At 32.6% G+C, this 23961-nt stretch overlaps 1 protein-coding gene across 1 annotated transcript in view; it reads left to right on the plus strand.

The window, feature by feature from the left end:
• The first annotated feature begins 4604 nt into the window (after nucleotides 1-4604).
• The window catches only part of LOC145245922 (U4/U6 small nuclear ribonucleoprotein Prp3-like), a 75532-nt gene continuing 56175 nt past the window's right edge, over nucleotides 4605-23961 (plus strand). Inside the window, exon 1 of the mRNA XM_080107662.1 lies at nucleotides 4605-5186. The gene's annotated coding sequence lies outside the window, so the exon portion shown is untranslated. The remainder of the gene's footprint in view (nucleotides 5187-23961) is intronic.

Genomic DNA, 23961 nt, shown 5'->3' on the forward strand with positions numbered 1-23961 from the left:
GTGTGTGAAATTTCAAAAAAACTATCTAAGAACATAAGGTACATGTGTGTGAAATTTCAAAAAAACTATCTAAGAACATAAGGTACATGTGTGTGAAATTTCAAAAAAACTATCTAAGAACATAAGGTACATGTGTGTGAAATTTCAAAAAAACTATCTAAGAACATAAGGTACATGTGTGTGAAATTTCAAAAAAACTATCTAAGAACATAAGGTACATGTGTGTGAAATTTCAAAAAAACTATCTAAGAACATAAGGTACATGTGTGTGAAATTTCAAAAAACTCAGCCAGCCGAGCTTTGCTGGGGCCCTATGTACTATTCATAACTTTATGTACATATGTACATAAAGTGTATGTGCATATGTATATATATTAAAATGTTTGACTCATGTCAGGAAACGTACATCTAAAATTTCAAGTGTTTAGACCCAAAATTGGCAGAGGAGTTTGGTAAAGTCTGCAAAGTTCAACTTTTTCAACTTTGACCTCTTGGCAGCCAAATGTTCGCCCAGAAACTGATCAAAAAGCTTGCAGCATGTCTGAATACAAAAATGCCAATAGATTTTTTTCTGGTCCAAAGTTAAAAAAAAAATGATATTGCGCATATCCAATGTATTCACATTCATTGTATACATGTTCATTTTGAAAAAGTTTAGAGACTTCTTGAATTGTCTTTCTGTTTTGTAATTGAATTGTCTCCCCTTGTTTTGAGATCTTCAAAACTTCTTCTTATGTTTCAGCTAATGAACTCTCTTGTTTTTACCAAAATTCTAAAAATATTCACAAATATTCTGCTTTCCCATTTCTGTAAATCTTCCATTTTAAAATTATCTCTTTTGTGACTATATGCTTTCTTAACTCATTATTTTGTTTTCTTTATCGTATGACAATGTCTATTGTTATTCTCACAATTGATTATAAACACTGGAAACTTTTTCACTGAAAATATTTCTCTGAATTCAGTTCCAACAAAATATTAGATTGATAAGAAAGTTCTTGCAGAATTTTAATTTTTATTTTAAATGATGTATTTTCAAATAAGTTTTCTGTGATAATACATTTACTTTATACATAATTTTAAAGAGCGTTTTTCGCTCTATCTAATTGTTTAAATTATAATCGTTTTAAAACAATTATGTCTTCTTTTCAGACATTGAATATAAGATGGAAAAAAAGGCAAATTTTCACAATTTTCTTATTTCAATTCAAGCTAGGCTGAAAAGTCACTGAAACAGCTTGTGATATCAACGAAGCGTTTGGCCCAGGAACCACTACTGAATGCACAGCACAGTAGTGGTTAAAGAAATTTTGTAGGTGTGGCAGCAACAAGAGTCTTGAAGATGATAAGCATAGTGGTCGGTTACTGGATGTTGAGAATGATCAATTAAGAGCCTTAGTCGAAGCCAATCCATGCACAACTGTTTGAGAACTTGCTTCTAAATTAGACGTAATGTATACAATTTCTAACCATTTGAGAGATTGGAAAAACAAAAAAACTTGATAAATGGATGTCTCATGAATTGAACAACAACCAAAAAGAAACACCATTATGAAGTGTCATCTTTCTTTTACGCAACAGGAACGATCCATTTCTCGACTGGGTTGTGACTTGTGATGAAAAGTGGGTTCTTTACAACAACTGGTTACGCTTAGCTCAGTTGTTAGACACTGACGAAGCTCTACAACACTTCCTCAGGCCAGAGTTGTACCAAAAGAAGGTCATGCTGACTGTTTGGTGGTCTGCGACTGGTCTCATGCATTACAGTTCTTTGAATGTAGGTGAAACCATTAAGTTGGTGAAGAATTGTCAACAAATGGATAAAATGCATCAAAAACTTCAACAACACCCAGCATTAGTCAGCAGAAAAGGCCCAATTCTCCTCGACAACATTGCCCGACTGTGCATTGCTAAACCAACCCTGCAGAAGTTGAACAAATTGGGCTACAAAACTCTGCCTCATCTACCATACTCTCCAGATCTTTTACCTACTACCACTTTTTCAAGTATTCCAACAACTTTCTGCATAAGAAATGCATCCAAAACATAAGCAATATTAAAAACGTCTGCAGCGACTGCATTTCCACCAGAACACAAGATTTTTACATTACTGGCATGAATACATTTGTTTTGCATTAGCAAAAGTGTGTTGATTCTGATTTCAATCAATAAATTTTTGTTTGGGTCAAGTGTGTTGATTGATTTCAACCAATAAATTTTTGTTTAGCTCGAGATATGTTCATTTGAATTTAAAAGTTATAAATTGTCAACCTTATACTTCTATCATTACAAAACATCTTAAAGCAAAACCTCCAGTGTGAACATCCCTAAAAACCAATGACTACATTCTATATGCTCAGCAGAAACCGGAACTAAAAAAAGGCATGAGCAACTTGAAAATAACAAAAAAAAAGAGGAGGGGTATATTGGGGGGGGGGCAGTAAAAAAAATCAAACTAGTCTTTAGCAGCTCAAAAATTAGTCATATTTGTTTGGAAATGGCAACCTCATTGTCTAATCAACAAAAAGTAATTGCAGTTTTCTTTAATAAAAATTTTATTTTATTTTCTAATGTTTTCATTTAGGGGGGCTTTCGTTAAGATTGGCAAGTCTTTGCTTATAAAGTCATTTGGCAGCCGTCGGACAAATTTTATGGTACAGATCACCAACACTGTATGTATTTAATTAGCATTACAAGCATATGCTGTATTTTCGTGGACATAGGCAATATTACATACCTAGAGTGCTTCAACAAGTCATATCTTTTTTATTTGTTCGTCAATTTTTAAAAGAATTAAATTGATGGAAAGAGAATAAAACACGCATTCCAATTATGTTAATTTATTTTTCTTTTATGCGTTAAACGTTTTTATGCTTCAAGTTAAAAATGAAAAAATGGTAAAAAATGACGACAACAAAAAGGGAAATCGTTTTTTCAATGTTTACATTTTATACGTTACGTTTTGGATACATATACGCGGGGTTAAATTTGATGGGATATGGCTGAAATGTTACAGCCTATATAAACATAGAAGTCCATCTCTACTTGTGTAGATTGTGTATATTATATTGGCCAAAAACATGGCGAGACGACAACAACTATGGAAGGCAGTAATTGCAGTGAATGCAGTCAGGAGATTCAGAGTTCCTAACCGTTGCGGTTACCATCTGACGAAGGCCAGAGGAATAGTTGGCCGAAACGTCGTGAGGATAAATAAAAAATTTTCATGCAAGTTGATAAAATAACAATTATCTAAAAAGAAAAAAAATCAACTTGTTATCCTAATGTAGCTTCTTTTTTTTAAACAAATATAAAAATAGTAGTTTGATTCAATCTTTATTTGAACTTTTATAACAACATTTATAATAAAAATATGTTTATGAACTGGTTTTTGTTTAATCAAACATCAGAGTGGTTGACTTTTTTTTTACATATAAAAATAGAAGTCATAAAAAAAATATTTATGAACTGCTTTTTTTAAATATATTCATGAACTGTTTTTGTTTGATTAAAAAAACAGTGCATAAATATATGATTGGAAAAAAAATATATAACAGGTCATAAATTTTTTATCACAGTTCTATTTTTATGCTTGATGCGGAAAAAAAATACCAACATCTGATGTTTGATAAAAAAAAAAAAGCAAAGCATATTTCTTATAAAGATTATAATTTTATTATAAAAGTTCAAATAACGTCTTTTTGAATAAAACTTCTATTTTATATTTGTTAAAATAATTAAAAAAAAAATAAAAAAAAAAGCTAGTGTGTGTCGGTCACTCATCCGTACCTTAAAATTTGTCTCACATCACTTCCGTCAAATGGCTTTGTAAACAAAGAAGTGCCAATCTTGACGAAAGCCATTTTGAGTTTGTATTACTGTACACATAGATTCGAAAAAGTTGTCAAAAAAACAAATATATAACAAATAAATATTATCTAAGGCAAGATAAGTTACTTTTCTACCAAACTGGATATATTTTTTTTGTTTTTATTCAATGTAACATGTTTATTCAGCTCGAAAAACATGCAGTGTTTACCGATGTATTGGAAAATTCAAAATGGCGCCCGACTCTCTCTCTCTCTCTCTTGAACACGGTAACTTTGGGCAAAGACGTTATAAATAATAAACTAGACAAAATACTATTAAAAGCACCGAATATATGTCAACCTATGTCACGGTAACATATATTGAGCGAATTTCTAACAGTATTTTGTCTAGTTTATTATTTATAACACCTTTTCCCGAACTTACCGTGTTAAAGAGAGAGTCGGGACCCATTTTCTATTTTCCATTACATCTGTAAACACTGTATGCTTTTCGAGCTGAATAAACATGTTACATTGAATAAAAACACGGAAATTCTATCCAGTTTGGTAGAGAAGTAACTTATCTTGCCTTTAATAACATTTGTTTTTTGACAACTTTTTCGAATCTATGTGTACAGTAATACAAACCCGCCATTCTTTGTTTTTGTTTTTTTGTTTTTTTAAGTAATCGCATCTTTTTTTCTCATAATTTCTCGAAGTTACGAATTTAGCGTCCTAAATTCGCGTGTAAAAAAGTGAATGAATTTCTTAGTAAGATGGAGTTATCTCCCTTACACCAGTATTGAGTCCTAGAAGAGCGTCTAAATTATCTAACATTCGACATAGTTGCAAAATCTGTTACGCACTTTTACGCCAAATGTTTAGCGTTAAGAGATTCACATTCTTTATTCTAATTCTTATTTTCAGATGCTGTTGAAAAATGAGCTGGTGAGAAAAGATAATCGGTTTAATTCTGTTGTGTTGACTTCATTTGCACATGTGCTCTCTATATATAGGTTCAGCTCTCTGATTTTCGTATAAAAAAAAAGGCAAGCGAGTTGTCTCGTGAAGGAATTTAGTCTTAAAATATGCGGTTAAATACTTAAAAACTTTTTTTTTTATTTTAAGAATGAACGAAAATATATTAATTCTGACTTGAATGAAAACTAATGCTGTAATGTTTTCAACGTGCGAGGCGCCGGCTATAATATTGTTAACGCGGCTTAATTTTTTGTAACACCAATTTTGATTGGTCGACAACCGATTTTCAACCAATCCAATTGAATCTAACAGAATGAAATAATCAAACAGACTTCAATAACCCGAAATGTTTTTTTACGTTTAACATCAACAAAACTCTAAATAGGAAATAACTTGGTATGTATTTAATTTTTTTTTTTTTTAGTTCAATTTTTAAGATGTTTTTATTTATAAATTAAAAAAAAACCCTGCTTTGTAGACATTTGGAAGTGAACTGTTTATTAATGAACACATTCTAATCAGCATGCACTTTATGAATTCAACTTGCCACATGTATCGAAGCTCTTTGCATTTATTATTATTTCTCATTCATTTATGTTTTTTAAAATCGCATTAAAACCGATTAAATTTATTTTACTTCAGGAAAATGTGTATATTCGTTAGAGTTTTTTACTTTTTTAATTTATAATTATAATGTCTTGTGATGTAAATCAGTAAATTAAAAATATACAAGGGTTAATCTTTAAAAAATACACTTCAAATTTTATTATTCGTACAATGTACATCAAACTGAAGTGACTAGAGTTACTCTCGTTTTATTTGGCCAAAATGTCCAGTTTATAAAGAGAATCGACAAACTAAAAGCGTACCCGATTGTCAGTAGCAAACGGTGTTTGGTGAAATTTTGTTAAGACTACATGTTTTGGGTTACTTACTCTTCTGGATTGCCAGGTTTTGTATTCATTTTTATTAATTACACTGTTAGGTGAAAGTACAAAATACGTCACAAATCCCGATCCTTCTCATGTTAAGGATGGCTTTCTAAATAATCTAGTTTAGTTTACTGGCCGTGCTGAAATAATGTTATTATTTAGAAAGCCATCCGTGGCATGGAGCGGTAGGAATTCGGTAACTATCCTGTACTTTCATCTGACAAATTAATTAATAAATTTGGGAAACTGACGCTTTCGTCGGAAGTTATATTACAGATGATATCAGGGACTGGATCTGATCGAACGCCGTTTGCTGCTAGAGAATCCTTTTTTACCATGGGTGCTCAGAGAGTGCCGCGCTGCCGCGGCGCGCTGCCGCGGCCGCGCTATTTTTTAAATCGTATTTCCAAGTTTAATTAAAGTTTTATGATATGTTTTTTTTATTCAATTGTAAGGTTGAAGTACAGAATAAGTACAAAACACCATCCCCTCCCCATGTTAAGAATGGCTTTTTAAATAATAACGTTATTATTTACGTCCGGATCACTCTCTGCACTAGTACCAGAAAATGATAGACCAATTGGCAATTTGCCAATTCACCTCCAAAATGTATAATAAATTTATTTTTCATTTACTCAGATCTTATGGCATTATTTATTTTTCTTTTCTTTACAATAGTCAGCAAAACAAAATGGGCTAAAAAAAAAATACATTACATTTTTGCACGTTTGGTGGCATTTATTGGATAAGTTTCTGCCAGTATTTTGTTTAATTTTCGATTTTGAGCGATTATCAAGACTTCAAATGGCTGTAACGAAACCGCTTTTTTCGTTGTAACTCAATAGACGTGAGACTACTTTTGTTTCAAAGTAAATAAACGCTTTAAAATAAGTTAAAACACAATAATTATCCAGGTAGGCAACAGAGTAACTTATCTTGCCTTTGGTAACATTTATTTGTTGCATACTTATTTTTTTTATTTTTTTTTTTTCACCCCTTTTTTGCTTTGTTGGCTAATGTAAAAAAGTTGTTGCAGGGGTTCGAAAGGTAAGGCTGCCAATCAACCGTACAACTTAGCAGACACAGGGCAAAGAGGTAACAGTGATAGCAAAGAAATGACAAACACAGATGATCTGTTAAAGACGTTTTATTTATCCAAAGAAAACGGTAAATCATATGGCAGTGGAGATTGTGAATCAAGGTCATTTGGAGCGAGCACAGGCATTTCATGGGGTTGAAATTTATGCATCCCTAAGGTAGGATGACATGCCTCAGGTTGGTCCAGGCCGTGTAGATGGGGGTCTGATACTAGAAACTGGTAGTCTGACATTGATAGAGTGCTTGGACATCAACAGGTACTGGAACTGGTGGTTGGATGTCAGTGAGCATTGAAATGGCTAGCTAGACATTAGTGAGCACTGGAGCGGGTGGCTGGAACCTCAGGAAGCTGGATCTGCTGGAAGCTGCAGGAGTTGTTAGCTGCAAAGGAGCCTCAGAGGGCAGACAGTAGCAGATAGTGGAGTTGGTGTGTCGCATTCAGGTAGTTTGTAAGTTGTCCTCAAAAGGACATTTTGAATTTCACTAATAGTTTTGTAGTTAACGCTGAAAAAAGCTCTTTGGCTATTGCTGCTCAGTTCCTCGGCTTCTAACCTCAATGACTTAACAAGAGTGCCTCAAAGTTGGGATTTGTGAGTCTCCTTGCCTCTAAGCTGTGCTAAAGATTTGCTGTGAAGTTGCTGGCGAGATGGAAAGATATTCATGTAGTAGGAATTGTCTTGATTAGCAAACGACTATTTACATTCATTGTTTCATTTTTATGTACATTATACTCTCATCTCCCTTCACTTCTGAACCCAAAATAGAAAATATGCTTCTGACCGTGAGGTGAATTGGAACCATTCCTTGAATTTTGTAGAGCTATACATAAAAGCTATAACAAACTATGTCGAAACCATTAACTTAATGATTAAGAATAACGGTAAATTCTCATCTGTGAAATATATTGCCTCAAGATTCTTTCCTTATGGGCTACATAATCACCTTCAAATCCAATGGCAATAAAAACTGGCCTTTCATTATTTTCAATCCTCTCATAATAATCATCTGACTTGAGAAAATACACTGTATGGAAAACTAAGCTGGCCTTATCGATATTTTTTTTTTTTTTTTTTTTTTTTTTTATACCCTAAGTCACCAATGTGGATTATTGCTGCTTGAAAAATGAACGCTCTCCGAAAAATTTCTACTCCAAAATTCTTATATATATGTGTGCATTCAAAGAGTTTTAAAAAAAAAACTACTTGATATATTTTTATGACACATGCATGAAAAAAAATAAAGGTTTTTACACTAACCTGTTCATGTTTGAAATCTTTTCAATGAAAATTGTTTATGCTATAAAGCCTGAACTTTTAGGGATGGTACGGTCCAAACTAAATGACCAATTCACTTAGGACAAAAACTAAGATTAAGAAAATACTTTATTCTGATTGGTTGCCAAATTTGAGTATTTTACCACTTCACGGAACTTTGGAAATCAATGATATTTTGCATCGGTAACGAACGTGACGTTATGGTGTAGTGTAACACACGTGACAACAAATACCTTAATACTCAGGGGTTCAGTGAATAAAAAAATTTACTAAAAGACTATTGTAATAATTAAAAGATTCCGTAAAAATTTAGGAAAACACATTTTTATAAAAAAATAAAGGCACAATTCACAGAGTTTATACGTTGTTTAACAATGCTTAAAATATCCTTCCCATCTGAATGTAATGCACGTGACGCTAGAAACAAGACCATAGATATGTATTTTTTATGTACTGCATGAAAGAGTAATGCCTTAAGACTAAACAAGTCAAAACGAGAGTAAAGTATTATAAGGGTGATTTTAAATAAATGTTATCATGGAATGGTCCTTTACCATATTATTCAATTGCTTCATTTACAAATAAACACTTTTTTTTTACTTACTTTAATGGCCCCAGGCAATGTTGAGGAGCCCTATTAAATGACCCAAATTCTATATTCCAAATTCTAAGATGTTGTTTATCTTACCGTTTATTTCTTTCAGCATGTTAAAATGTTCAGTTCTTGGTAGCACTTGTTTTGTAGTGCAGAAACAATCATATAATTATGTCAATTTTTATTTATATTTTCTGGCTTGACTCATCAGAAGAACTCGTTAACTTTAAAAGAAAATAAAAGGAATATGGGCATGATTACATAAATCCAATAAAAATCAGAAGATTAGTTGTAATTGTGTTTATGACATTTATGCCATCTTGGATTTTTTTTTTTTTTTTTTTCCTTTTTTTTTTTTTCCTTTTTTTTCCCCCCCTTTTTTTTTTTTTTTTATTTTCCTTTTCGAAATTACTACTCTATATGGGGTACAATATAATAATTGATAGAGAATTGATTTTATAATAATAAATACAAAATCTGCATAAATTAAAATATCATACTTAAACTTATTTTATGATCGGCCGGTTTGCTAGTATGTATGTATATAGTCAAGGTCTGGTGTGGACGTGTGTTAAAAGCACACAGATGTCTTAGCGTCATACTGTGCTTCTCCCAGACAAATCAACCCCACGTGCACGTCGTGACCACTGCCATGCAGATGGAGCTCTGATTAACAGCGAGTGTCCTGCGCCGTATAACTGGATCTCCACTGCCTTGTGGGCCAAGGTTATTTAACCAAAGGCTAAGGGTGAAGTAACCCTGACAGAAACCTCCAGAGGAACTTAGGCCCTGTCAGCTGCGGCATACATTACCCACCAGCATGTGGAATATGCTCTGATGCCCAGCAACCTAAGTCCCAGTCATGGATCAAATGGCATTGTGAGTGGAGAGGGCTCCTGTAAGCTATGGTGAAGGCAACCTCTCTAGGAGAAGGAAAACCCTGATATAAAAACCTCCGGTGACTGCTGCTTCCAATGATGTTGACTTGGTCTTCTCTTTGGTTCAATGTGGCCGTTGTTTAAAGAGTGGGATTATCTCAGTGCAAAGTCTTTCCTCACTATAAAAAGCTTCAAGCACAGGCATTACTTGATATGCAATGAAATACACACTTTGTAATCAGTGTGAATCTCGATAACAAAAAGGCTGGCTGTAGCCTGAAACAGCAAATGGACATTCAATGAGGACTGATGCAGATATCGGCGTAAATGACAATAAAGGCTCTGGAACTTCCAGCGTCTGGCCTAGTAGGTGTTCAGGGCACGACAGCTTCGACCTGGTCATCTGTGGATATGCTGGACTATAGAAGGTTCATAGAGGTGACTGTCTGGCACGTGCTGCTAGTTGCGCTCATGTTTGCATCATTTGAGCCAGAGATATATTAAGTAATGCCAATACTCTAGAACGAGTTTCTGCTATCATGTATGTATGTATGTAATTAGTGATAGAATGATTCTAAAATTTTTCCCGATTCTCTTCTAAATTTTTGATTTCAATAACAAAAGCACACAAAAAAACACAACCACAGCATACAAGTAATATAGGCCCCAGCTGCCCCTATTGAAAGTGTTCATCAAATGGCATTAATTTAAGTTTATGGAGAAATGTTTCGATATTTTGAGCTTCGCTTATCGCAAAGAGATCAATGAGTTTAAGATATAAATATACCAAAATTATTTTTTTAAAAATCAACTTACAATTTATGTCGGTTTTTTTTTTTGTCTTTCTATTTAATAATTTTGCAGTGGAACAAAATCTTAAAATAACGGATATATTCATTTTTTATTTGTATCTCACCGATAATTTATGTACAAAATACACATTGGAAAACTTGTACATAAATCACAAATTCTGTTCATGTGATAGAAACTTATACATTTATAACAATACTAGACTACCTGTGACCCGTTGAGTCAGTATGTTATATTAACTATGGAATTCATGTATGAGCGTGACACTTGTGACATAAAGAAAATAGTTTTTTTGTTTTTTTGACATAACAGAAACATTTCTATGAAAGTATATTAAAAGGAAAAATCACAGACGGATCATTCAAACATGAAAAACAAAAAAAAACTATCCGTGTAAAGTTATCTATTTTTCAGAATAATCGCTCAAAAATCGAAAATTAAACATATTTTCCTACAAATTGAACGCCGACGAAAGTCATTTAGCAGCAAAAATGCACATGAACCGACCAATGAGAACTATAAGAATGAAAACCCCATATTGGAATCCTTCAACCAAGTTATAGAAGCTTAAAATCTAAAAAAAAAATAATTAATAAAACCTGAAGCAAAAAAAATAAAACCTAAATAAAATAAAGCTAATATTGAAACAGATTAGTAAAGCTGTCAACAAATTCACCGTTCTCACACAACTATTTTGTATTTAGAAATGTAAACAAAAAATAAAAAAAAGGAAGGAAGGAAAAGGGACGGATAGAGAGTAGTAGTCTTGGCTTTACTACAATTGTTCTTATGTTTGTCAACGGGTTAAAGTTGTTTAGTTGTAAGAAAATAGCGACAGTATAGTTGTAATAAAGAATAGTTGCAAAACACCCCCACTCTTCCCATGTTAAATAATAATTTTGAAATAATAACATTAATATTTCAGTGCACAGGTCAAAATCTGCAAAAGAAGCGATTTGTGTTTATTTGTTTATGTTGTTATGGATTAATGTTTATGCGTGCATGCGCAACCGGATGTCATAAACCGGAAAGTGGGTTGCATCACTCATTACAAGGTCATTTGAGTTTTATAATTATATAGATTATAAGTGTCCCCAGATAAATTTGACCTAAAACCAATAAGTTTTTTTTTCTTAAACCCTAAGGATTGTTTTGGATGGAAGGAGGGAGACAGGCAGATATTTTTGTATGAACTTTTATTGATTAGATTTCTAACACTGAATAAATTTATTATTGGCAAATAATTTATTGATATTTTAAGCTATCTTATGAAAAATATTTTCATCAGAAACATTAATTTTTATTGAAAAATATTATACTCAACATATTGACACTATTTTCAATAAGAGTAAATGTGGTATTGTAGTGTGTGAAATGATTCTAGTTAAGAGTAAGATAGTGTAAGATAGTCGATAACCGACACTCCTCATTTTCCCCATATCTTTGATGACCTTTTTATGTTATATTTTTTTAAGCTTTATATATATATAAAGTAGTAGTGTTCGTGTGTGTGTGTATACAACTCTCCTACAGTCCACATGGAACAATCATGACCAAAGCTGGCATGATGATGGTCCCCTACCTAGGGATGGTACACACTATTTTCAAAGGTAAAAGTCAAAGGTCATGGTCATTGTCTATATATATATATATATATATATATATATATTAGTCTCCTACAGCTACATCACTGGAATGATCATGACCAAACCTATGTGGGTATCTTTGCTAGTAAATAAGTAATTCAAAGTGTAGTACCTTTTTTGATACTACACTTTATCTTTTCTGTTCTCAGTCAGTGAAAAAGACATCCTTCAAGACTGAGGTAATTTTTATTTTTATCCCAATTTAGAATGCCTTTTCTTGGAGAACTGGATTCTGTACCTTATAAACGAATCTTGTGTCTAAATTTGCCTCAGTAGGAAGATAAGTAAATAAAATGACACATAATTAATAATATCCTAAACTAAATCATTTCCCATTAGAATGAGATTCTACTTTTTAGGCGATTATGTGTCACTTAACATTCTGAACAACTTGACAGAAAAAAGGAAAAAAAACAAAATGGATTATTTTAGAATTTGAACTGGGGGATAAGTTTCTTACATAAATTTAATTTTTCACCACTAACACAACATTTAACTGGCATGTTCATGAAAACCAGACTCAGTCATTTAAAAAAAAAGTTAATATAGCACACACTCCCAAACAAATGCTCAGAAATTTGGGTCTCCTTTTACGTTAACCTTATGTGTGAAACTCTGAATTCTAAAAATATTCATATTTTCTTTTCTGACAAATGTTTCAGGGTGTTCATACATAATCGCCTGCAAAAACTAAAATCTCATTTTTGTTTAGAGGGATTTGCTGAATACTACATACAACTACAACAATGATAATTTTTATATAGTATTATCTTCATATATAATATTTTGATTGCAGAAATTCCTCTGCACCAAAGTACCGTATGTTTGCAACAGCAGAGGCCACGTACAAATGTATTATGTCTACACTATTAGCTGCTGCCGTATTTAACTTTAGAACGACATTTTATACATATTTAGTCATTATAATACAAGCCTACATTTTATCCTAGGAACACCATCATCACAATCACATTTTTCATTTAGAGGAAATAGTTACTATTTTTCCCTCTAATTCTAAAGTCCCCTCACTGCCACAAATCTACATCGGATATAAATATACTCATTATACATATACTGCCCTGTCTCTCTTCATAACTGGGTTATGAACTCCTAGACAAACCCTTATCTTTCCTTTCAATAGTTCAAAAATAATAATTTCTCCCTCTACAAGTTCCAGCCATTTCATTGGCTACTCTCTGACAAATCACTTATTTAGGATTACACATTCTTATTAAATAAACAAACATGTTAGACCTATACATATATATCCGCTCTCTCTACACACTACAATCGTTATAACCGAAAACAAACCATTTTTTTTTTTTTATTTATATGAATACAATGCTTCATTTACTTATTTTACTGTTTACTACAATTTATGCTTTCTGCATAGATAAACAAATGCACCCAGAAAATTGGAGGTTTCTGATAAGAGCAAGCGAGCGCGACAGTACGGACAATAATACAAGGTGACCAAAAAAACGGGCCTCAACTCTAATTAGGCCCTGTTTCTTAGTGTTTTGTTTGAATGAAATGAAACTTTGGTCATAACTAGTTTATTATATTCAAAGCATCACATCAAAACACTAGGGTCTTTGGCCATTTTTTCTCTGTTCTACAGCATATGTTCTAGATGGCCTCCATTTAGCTTTTGTTTTTTTGGGGGTCACCCTGCCTACACGGACATAGCTATAGAGAGCTAGATCTCTCTCCCTATTTCCCAGATAACTAATATTAAATATTTTGTTTTTATTTTTAAACACAAATAGCTCACAAAGAAAAATAAATTGTTTTTGCCTGATTTCCCCAATTTTCTTTTCTTTTATGTATATATATTGAAAAATGTTTGTGATCAATATTTCTTTCAAAATTATAAAAAAAAATTCTGTTTCTGTTGTCTAAAATTAAAATTGTTTTAAATTTCCATATTGTTTGTTTTGTTTTTTTTTTGTTTTTTTTTTGTTTTTTTTTACTTATTTAAAACTGTCACTGTCTTAAATACTGTTTACGTATTTACATACAAGAGACTACAGGAATTTAGTTCTTTTTAAGTGATAAAGGGTTTGAGAGTATTTTGCCACCTAAACTCCAGTATTGCTAACAAAAATACCATACCATGCCTACCAGATTAGTATGCACAGGCCAACTGACACTGCAACCACCAAATTTTTTTGCTGGTTCATAGTATTTGCACGTTTGATTACTGACAGTGATGATCAGTTACATTTCAAGTGAACTTTTTACAACCTTGCTTCCACTCACAAAATGGGGTGTCTATTCCGAAAGCTGTTCTTAACATAGGGAGGTTGAGTGTCTCCATTCCAAAAGCCGTTCTTAACACGAGGAGGTTGGATGGTTGGGCAACAACAACAAGTCATACTTTAATATTTATACCTGGGGGAGGGGAGGGCATGCAACCACCGGGCAACGCCAGTTAATGTGTCCTGCTAGTATAGTTATATAGTTAATATACTTCTATATTTACATGAAAATATAAATTTAAATATGAAACGAAATATAAGAAAAACATCTTAGTAAAATATATTTTAATTTCTGTCACATATTTTTTTTTAAATGCATACTTACATTTTTGTTGGCAGATAAATTTTCAATCTTTATCTATGTATTTGCGTCTTATCAGTTGAAGAGGGAGGTTAGGTGTGTCCATTCCAAAAGCCATTCTTAACCTGAGGAAGTTGGATGGTTGGGCAACAACATCAAGAGAACTGACAAGATTGCTTCAATTAATAATCATGAATCGTTTATTGCTTTCAGTTGATGGCCTTTTATCTGTATATTGATAACTTGCTTTTACGACCAGTAAACACTACTAAACAGACAGGAAATTTTGAAATCAAAGAAACGCTGATGCCAATATATGTGTAGCGTAAAAGTGTGAAAAATCTAAAAGTCCACTAACTTATTGAAGTTTTTTGTCAGGTTTGTCCATGCTGATGGACTGGGCAAAAGCCAAAATTTTTTCTTTTTTAATACAAATAAATTAACATTATTATTTATGTTATTATGATGTATAGATTTTAATTTCACTGGTAGATTAATAACAATAAATATTGATCATTTTATCTTTAGAACCAATAACGTAAAATTAAGTTCAACATGTTTTTTAAGGAATTGTTTTGGAATCGAAAAATTATACTTATATTTTTCCGAATTCAGTACTCCGAACAGTTTCATTTTTTTCCGGTTCCTGATTAATTGTTTTAATACATGAATATATATATATATAATAATAATTTTTTTGTTTATTCTTGCTGCTATTCTTACCCTATGAGAGCAGAGTTAAATTCAAAGTCAGTTTTTAATGTGGAAAAAATTCAGCTCCTCAAAAAGGAGCATTCTGGATTGGAACATAGGAATAAAAATAAAAACATGCCTCAGTCTAAAAGGACTTCTCCTTCATGAACCAAGGACAGAATAGACGAAATGAAACATCATAACAGATACTACACTTAGTTCCTAGCCAAGAAACTTTCTGCTACTGTTGTAACTCATTACCACATTTTACTGAGCCAATATTGTCAACCATGAGGACCGATCCATATAACCATCATAAAATGAAAGTCCAACATTGAAATTTGGGTTTAATTGATTGCATTATAAGTTATGCGCATTATGTAGAAAAACATCAACACTAAAAAATAAATCCCTGTAAAGGTTTGGTTTGGCTGTTTTGTTTTATGACATATCAACCCTTTTTATGTTATTTAATACCAAAACTGAACATTTTGGTAAAAGTCTTTCTTTCAAGTTCTTTATATCTTTCATGGTGTTAAATTTGTTGTTTTTGCTTTTGCCTTTGCAAAATATGATTGAGTTTGGAAAAGGAAAAGGAAAAACATCATCAATGCTTGGTGTATTTTAGATCAAGAAGCTGATATCTTTAGACAGCCTGGAAATGATAATCTAACTCGAATTAACCTACAAAAAAAATTATTATGGACACAAGAGGAAGAATTGTACATTTATAAAGAGAAAAGGATAATGTTTTACATCCAACGCGGATTCCATGAACAAAGCTTCTTTCTTAGAACTGCATGCCTGTGGAACTCTGTTCCGTCTGCCTGCTTCCCACCGGACTACAACTTGAATGTCTTCAAGTCCAACGTTAACAAATTTCTAATGAACCGCCCCCTTAAGTAAACACTTCATCAAATCTCCACACTAACGTAATGTACTTGCAATAACCTTTATCCCTGAGTGGCTTCCGGGCCTTGATAAGTAGTGATCACTGTGTAAAAAAAAAAAAAAAAAAAAATCCAAATTTTATGAAAATAACCCCAGAATAAACAAGTTTCCACAAGTTTAAATTTAAAAAGATTTCACTATATTCACCAACTTTTGCACGTCAAACTCTAAGCTTGTTTATGATACCTAATTGAAGTTCATCTGAAGCAATTCTTGAACCAGTGTTTGTAAATTCTTGTAAGTTTTTTTTTTTTTTCGATAATTCATGATTATCACAAAACATCACTAGGTGCCAGTTAGGGGTATGAGCTTTTTTTTTTTTTTTTTTCATGTTTGATAATTCATGATTATCACAAAACATGGTACTAGTGCAGAGAGTGATCTAGACGTAATTACGCCACTGCTCGGCTGTCACCGGAACACTGACGTCAACAGCCGGAGTAAGCCGAGCGTCGCATAGCATTACAAGAAAAGGAAAACTTACCTGGGAACTTTAAAGTTTTATTAGCGATAAAGGAAAATGGTATACCATTTATATATATATATATATATATATACATATATATATACATATATATATATATCTATATATATATAAATATTTTTTTTATGAAAAAATAATGTTAAACATTTGTTAGTTCAATAAAAGGTTCACTGGTAAGTCCAAAACAATACTTTCAAAGATTTTTTTTTTCTTGTTACAAGAAAAATAGAAACAAAACTGTTTTTTTTGGGGGGGAGGGGGGTCTTTTTTGTTTTTGTTTTTTCATAGAAAAACGTGTAACATTGAAACATTTTTTTTTTTTTTTTTTTTTTTTTTACAAAAAAAAAAACAAACCAAACTTTTTTTGGTGGGGGAGAAGTCTTTTTTGCTTTTGTTTTTCTGTTTTACTTTTTTGTTTTTATTTTTATTTATTTATTTTTTTTTTTTGGAAACATAAAAAGTGAAACATTTGTTCCACATGATTCGTCATAGTCTTCGTTTCGGGATCTACAAAATGAAGGCTGTGGTTCACCTTCAAATGGCCATACCCCTCTCCCCCACTTTGTTGTATGCCTTCCAACAGTCTGATATGACCGTGGTCCCCGGAAGAATATACTGTTTTATTAAGGGAAGGAGGGTTTCTGCATTCCGGTTTGGTACACTCACAAAGAAACTCTCCTTTTCGGCAGGGTCGTATCCACCGAAGACCCAGACCGGTGTGATTAGTCGGCCTATGTTATGTTTTCGGCGATTGAATACTGCCTTGTCTATTTCCACCGTATGGCCCGGAACCCTATCTGCCGGAGATTTCTGAGAAAATATTCTCCACAGATGTCTCTCCAGAAATTTTTCCAATCGGCGATGGTGTGTGATGACCTTAAACCGCATTCGCGTTGGAGATCTTTTTTTGTGGCTCGCTGGTAGGCCCACAGGTAGATGATTTTGATAATTGTTGCTATTGTAAGCCTGGACTTGGCGAAAGATGTGTCAATCCTTAGTGAATTATATGTTCGGCAATTGCTAGCCTGACACCTCCAGGCATAGCCATCGCTGACTTTTGCTCTTCTCATAAGCTGATAGCTGTGTCTGCATGAACACGTTTTCGACCTTGCCAGTAATTCTTTTTGTTGGACAACAATCCAGTACTCTGGCTGGGGTTTTGAGTTGGTCACATAAAGATGTGAGATTCATATTTTTTTTTTTTTTTTTTTTACACTTTTTTTTTTCCTGCCCTGAATTTAATAACTTGTGTGTCTTTTCCGTTAATGTAGGAACTGGTGTGTGTTTTTTTTTTGTTTTTTTTTTACTTTTTCTTTTTTCTTTTCTTCCTCTTCTAAATTGTCATCTGCTGCTTTGAATTTGCAACGCGCGCCACGTTGAAAAACATCACGCCTCATTTTCAGTGGCTCAGCTTTGTTACGGCGACGCTCGGCTTACTCCAGCTGTTGACATCAGTGTTCCGGTTACAGCCAAGCAGTGGCTGAGTTACGTCTGGATCACTCTCTGCACTAATACCAAATTTAAAAAGATTTCACTATATTCACCAACTTTTGCACGTCAAACTCTAAGCTGGTTTGTGATACCTAATTGAAGTTCATTTGAAGCAATTCTTGAATCAGTGTTTGTAAATTCTTGTCATTTTTTTTTTTTCTTTTTTTTCGATAATTCATGATTATCACAAAACATCACTAGGTGCCAGATAGGGGTATGAGCTTTTTTTTTTTTCTTTTTTTTCGATAATTCATGATTATCACAAAACATCACTAGGTGCCAGATAGGGGTATGAGCATTTTTTTTTTTTCTTTTTTTTCGATAATTCATGATTATCACAAAACATCACTAGGTGCCAGATAGGGGTATGAGCTTTTTTTTTTTTTTTTTTGCTTTTCTCATCATTTTGTTCTAGCTAGTGATAGGGCATCCGGATACCAGACATTCACCCACCATCTCATACATTCCAAGCAAGAAATGTTTTTAAGATTTTAACCATTCCTTTAAGTGTTTGTATCTCTCTTTACAGAAGTTAGCTGTGAATACCCAATAAGCAGTTCTGCACCAAATGGTGGTCTACTCAGCAGATGAGTCTGGGATATTCTCTAGTCAGGTATATCTCTATGAAATGCATATAGATGCCCGATGTAAAGTTTAGACTTGGCAGATGTCAGCTGACTGACTCTCTTGGTTGGTGAACGTGAGATATTGACCTGGGTTGGTGGCACACTTAATGTCCATCACAAAAGAGCATTAAGCAAGGAAAGGCATTATTTGTAAAACTTTTGATCCAAACAAACTTTTTTGTACAGTCAGCCAGCTACCTGAATGGGGGTCTACCAGTATGAACAATACACCTCTACGTGCACATTAGAACTATTTCCATCCATTAAGTGTTGGGTGGCAGATAGGAGAATGATCTTCAGTTTAGTGCAGGTTGTTGATCTCGGTTGATGATGCATTTAAAAAGCATTAGAGAAGGAAATGCATCCTCCATAAAAGTTTTGCTTCAAACTGAAAACCTTATATTAAGTCCATCATATTGATGAATGACTCCTTTTCTTTAAGATTGCGGCTATTTTTCGGTGCTTGTTTACAGCTGGGTTAAATTTTAAAAATTTTAAATTTGTTCGTTTTTTAAACAAAACCAATATCATTTATGTAACTATCATCTCGAAAATAGCAATATCTCCAAACATTACAAAATTCAATCAAGTAGAACATCTGTTATTATTTAAAAAAAAAAATGCATAGATATTATGATAAGAATCGATGATCAGCATTAACGGTATGTGAGCTATGAAAAACAAGGGAGATAATTCAATTTCTGTTTTCAGTACTATTCGGACTGAGCATGAAGACAACAACGAATTATACAGCTTTTCATAAAAATAAATTTTACTCATAAAAGATGATCTATTTGATCAAATTACGTAATTTTTTAATATATTGTTACTTTTGAGATGATAATTATGTAAATAATATTGTTTTTGCTTAAAAGGACATATTTAAAAGATTTCTGCTTTAGTCTAATTGTAAACCAGCGCCTTATTTTTATCTGCATAGAGACGCACAATATTGTGCACATTAGGTTAAAACACATCAACATTAAAAAAAATAAATCACTGAAAATAGTACTCTAACTACTTCATGGAGATTACAAACTCATTGAACTGTTGCAGAGAGATAGTGTAGCATTTCATAAAAAAAAAAAATAACATGTTAAACAAAGGGAAGCATATGGTCTTTTTACGCAAACGCATTCTTGTGCACATGTGCGTTATTACTAGTGAGCTATTAAATAAATCTTTTTTACATACATGTGGTCTGGTCTTAATTCTTTAATTGTCGTTCTTCCATATGTGTAGGGGTTGGACTGTACAGTTGCATTGTCTAGTAGTTGATGAGCTGTTTAAGTAAGAGGATGTATGGAAACGCGATGAAGACTTGTTGAGGTTTCAAAGGTTTTATTGGGGGGATTTCATTCATGGAGGGGAGAGACCAAAAATTAATTCCTTATAAATGAGAGGCTAAAATTAATACCTTCTTACTGAATTTTCTAAACTTTAAAGATGGTTGATGAATGGACAGATCTCAAGGAAATTTCTCTTCGATTTCTACAATGTTGACATGTGTGGTCTGGCTGCTTCCTCACCTCAAACTGCCTTGAAACTCTTCCTGTCCTGAACATTTGATGTTCTTATGTAATATCATTGAAACCTGTTTCTTGCATGTTTTGTCTAGGGGGCTAACACTTGACCCCTTGTGCCTTACTTGCGCTAGGTGCACTGGGTTTATTTCCGTTTGCTGCCAGGTTGTCCTGGTATGTACATTATGTAACACTCACAAAATTCATGCAAGTTAACATAATCTCTATTTACTAGTATAGAGTACCAATATATATAAACTTTGGAGTTCTTTTCCTGGTACCTGCTTCCTTGACTGTACTGATATGCAGAAGTTTTAATCTAACATAAACCAACATCTTGTTCATCTTCCCTAAGCAAAGTCCCAAATAGTACTTTTTTGTTCAAGTGGCAATATGCCTTGTTTGGGGGTGAAAGTGAATAAAAAAAAATATATATTGTCAAGTGTTGAGCCATTATGTTGACCAAAGATGGCGGTAGTAAATCAAATTGGCAAAGAATCAATGCACTCACAATCTAGAGTGTTAATTAATTCTTTAGAACAAAGATGGCAGTATTAGATCAGCAAAGAATCAATGTAGTTTAGATCAGCAGTGATTCAGTTTTGTCAAGACAGAGAATGATAGCAAATTTACTTGAATCCAAAATTCAATATTTTTATAATGTGGTGGGAGGCTTCTCATTGGTTGATTGGCCTAATGTGTAGTTATAAATAAGATCATCCAAATTCTTGTGATCATACCTTCATTATGTATCAAAAACATTTTAACATCCCCCACCCCACACCACCACCCCGTCTTTTTTGATATAATGAAAAAGGCCATTCAGACTCAATTTGATTTAATAGTGTAAAAATAAAAAAATTTCTTCTTTTTTTTTTTCTTTTTATGTTTTATTTTTGGAATTTATCTTAATTTTCATTTGTCAGACAAAATATATATATATATAAATTTATTGGTATGTGTGTGTAAAAAGAATCCATTTTTAATCCAATTATTTAAGATGTTTTTATTTGCTTTTTTAAATACATATGAAAATACATAGATATACATACTTTTTAAATATATGTAAAATACATGCAGATATACAGAATGTATACGTTATAAGAGGAAGCTATGACACTTTTCAATCAATTGTTTAAGATTTTTTGGGTTTTTTTGTTCTTTTAAAGAGTTTTCTGAAGAAGAAAAAAATCATTATATTATTATTGAACAAAAACTTGAAACATTCTGTTAGATTTTTTTAGTTTGTTAATTTGGTTAGGAAGACAAGAAAAAAGAAATGGTCGTAGTTTATCATCATACCCAGGACAATTTTTTTTTTTTTTTTTTTTTTTTTTTTGTGTGTGGTTTTGACTTCTCATTTTGGATTTCTGAAAATAGATTTATTCAAGATTAAATTCCAAAAAGTTCAGCGATAAAATGTTTTAATTTTATCTTTGTTATTGATTTAGAAAAATGTCTGCTATATTATTTTCAGATTCTACATAATTAAGAGTAATAGATTTTTTACTGACTTATTTTCTTACGAAGTGATATTTGATATCAATATGGTTCGACCTTTGATGAATAAGTTCTGCAAAAACAGTCGCATTCTTTTCGATAAATTCCGGGTCGTTATGATTCTCTGGTGGAGATTGAATAGCTTTGTGTAGTTTTCATATCCTTAAATATCCTAGAAATTTCACCTGCCACAATTCAAATTTAGATTCCGATCCATCAAAGATAAGTCAATGGCTGGTCCCGTAACCTGTTAAACGTTGAACCATTATGTCAAACAAAGATGGTGGTAGTAAATCAAATCAACAAAGAATCAAGAATTTAGAACAAAGATGGCGTCATTAGATTGAAGAATCAATGTAATCCGGATCAACAGTGGTTCAATCGTGTCAAGATGGAAACTGACAGCGGACTGACTTGAATCCAAAATTTGATATTTTTATAATGCGTAGGTATAAATGAGATCGTCCAAATTCTTGCGGTCATAGCTTTATTATGAATCAAGAACATTTTAATATATATATATATATATATATATATATATAACACATAGTGTGGAAACTCTCTGCAGTTGATCATCATGATAGTTTCTTGCATGTAGCTAGCCAGCTATATGGACAGGGAACTGCCAGTGTGGATGGTGCCTGTCAACTTGCACATGAATAAAGTAAAACCAATGGTAATGAGATTAGGATCATTCTTTGGCGTGATTATCAATTGCCAGATTTGAGTTTAATGAACTAACGGTAAACAATTTATAGTGTAGTATTGTTTTCTCTAGTTGCTTTGTTGATGTTATTTATAGCTCAATGCTTTTATTATGTCCACTCTTGAATTCTTATTTGAAATTAGATCTTACATCTTTGGGTGTCAACCATTTGGTTCTTATAATATATGCATCATAATCACGTTGACACACTGATTCTCATTAGATTCCACCAAAGTTAAGCAACGTTAAGCCTAGCCAGTGTTAAAATGGGCATCTATTTGCGAATATCAGATGCTTTATGTGCTCTCTGCTTAATTCAACATTGTTTCCAGTTGTCTTGGACTTCTCCTTGCCACTGGACTCGAGCAGTGTCAATTCAGGAGAGGTGTGACTGTGGTGTGCACAACCCTTGCCTCATAATTACATTTTCAGCTATTCTAACAGAGGGTATCTCTCAAAACTTTTTTTTTTCTTTTTTTTTTAATTACATGTTTACCACAAACAAGGCACATTGCCACTTTGGTGTAGGGGGCTACTATCAGGGGAAACAACTACTGGGGTACTATGTAGGGATTTGGGCAGCAAGATGTCGGTCCACGTTGCACTTGAACTAGTAATACACACGGACGAAAAAACGCTTTGGATAATCAGAGATTTCAAGGTAGTTCTACTAAAATAGCCATATTTTTTAAACCAAAGCACTTCAAGTCTTCAAATTACTACTGTTTTGTTCGGAAATGAATATACTTTCAAATTAATTAATAAATATGAATGTACATTATATATTTTAAGAGTTTTGAGCAAATAAAGTGATAAAAATGTGAACGTCATAAAATGGCGTTTTCGGTAAGGTTTTGTAATGACCCCCCCCCCTGTTTTCTAAAGGTCCGTACCGTGATTGTATGAAGAATTTCGTCATGAAATTTGGGAATCAATAAGAAGAGGTGTTAATCTTAATACTGTCAAGTGTCCGAAATATTTTTGACCATTTCTTTTTTTGTCGTGTTAAAAATAAGACTTTAATATGCCGAGTATCGAACATTTTGAAAAAAAAATTCTTCGGACACCCAGTAGTAAGTAAATCAATCTTTTTACTATCTTTATCAATTAAAAGTATTATTTTATGTTGAGTAGGACCGCGGTAATTGATAATTTAAAAGGACCTACCCGAAAAAAAAAAATTGTTTCTATTTCTCGAATTTGGTAAAATGAAGTTAATATTACTAGAAGCAGCAGCAGCAGCTACAGCCTGTAGAATCAGCCATAGCACAGTGCATAAACAAACACGCGTTCTTTAATTTTTATTCAAGAACGAATTAAGAAAAACAAAATGAAACATAATGAAATATGAATATAAATGTTCTTATGTTTAATTAGAGCTATTTTGTTATCAGAATAACAT

This window comes from Euprymna scolopes, chromosome 23 (genome assembly GCF_053919585.1).
Source record: "Euprymna scolopes isolate OS-2025 chromosome 23, ASM5391958v1, whole genome shotgun sequence".
NCBI classification, from domain to species: Eukaryota; Metazoa; Mollusca; class Cephalopoda; order Sepiida; family Sepiolidae; genus Euprymna; species Euprymna scolopes.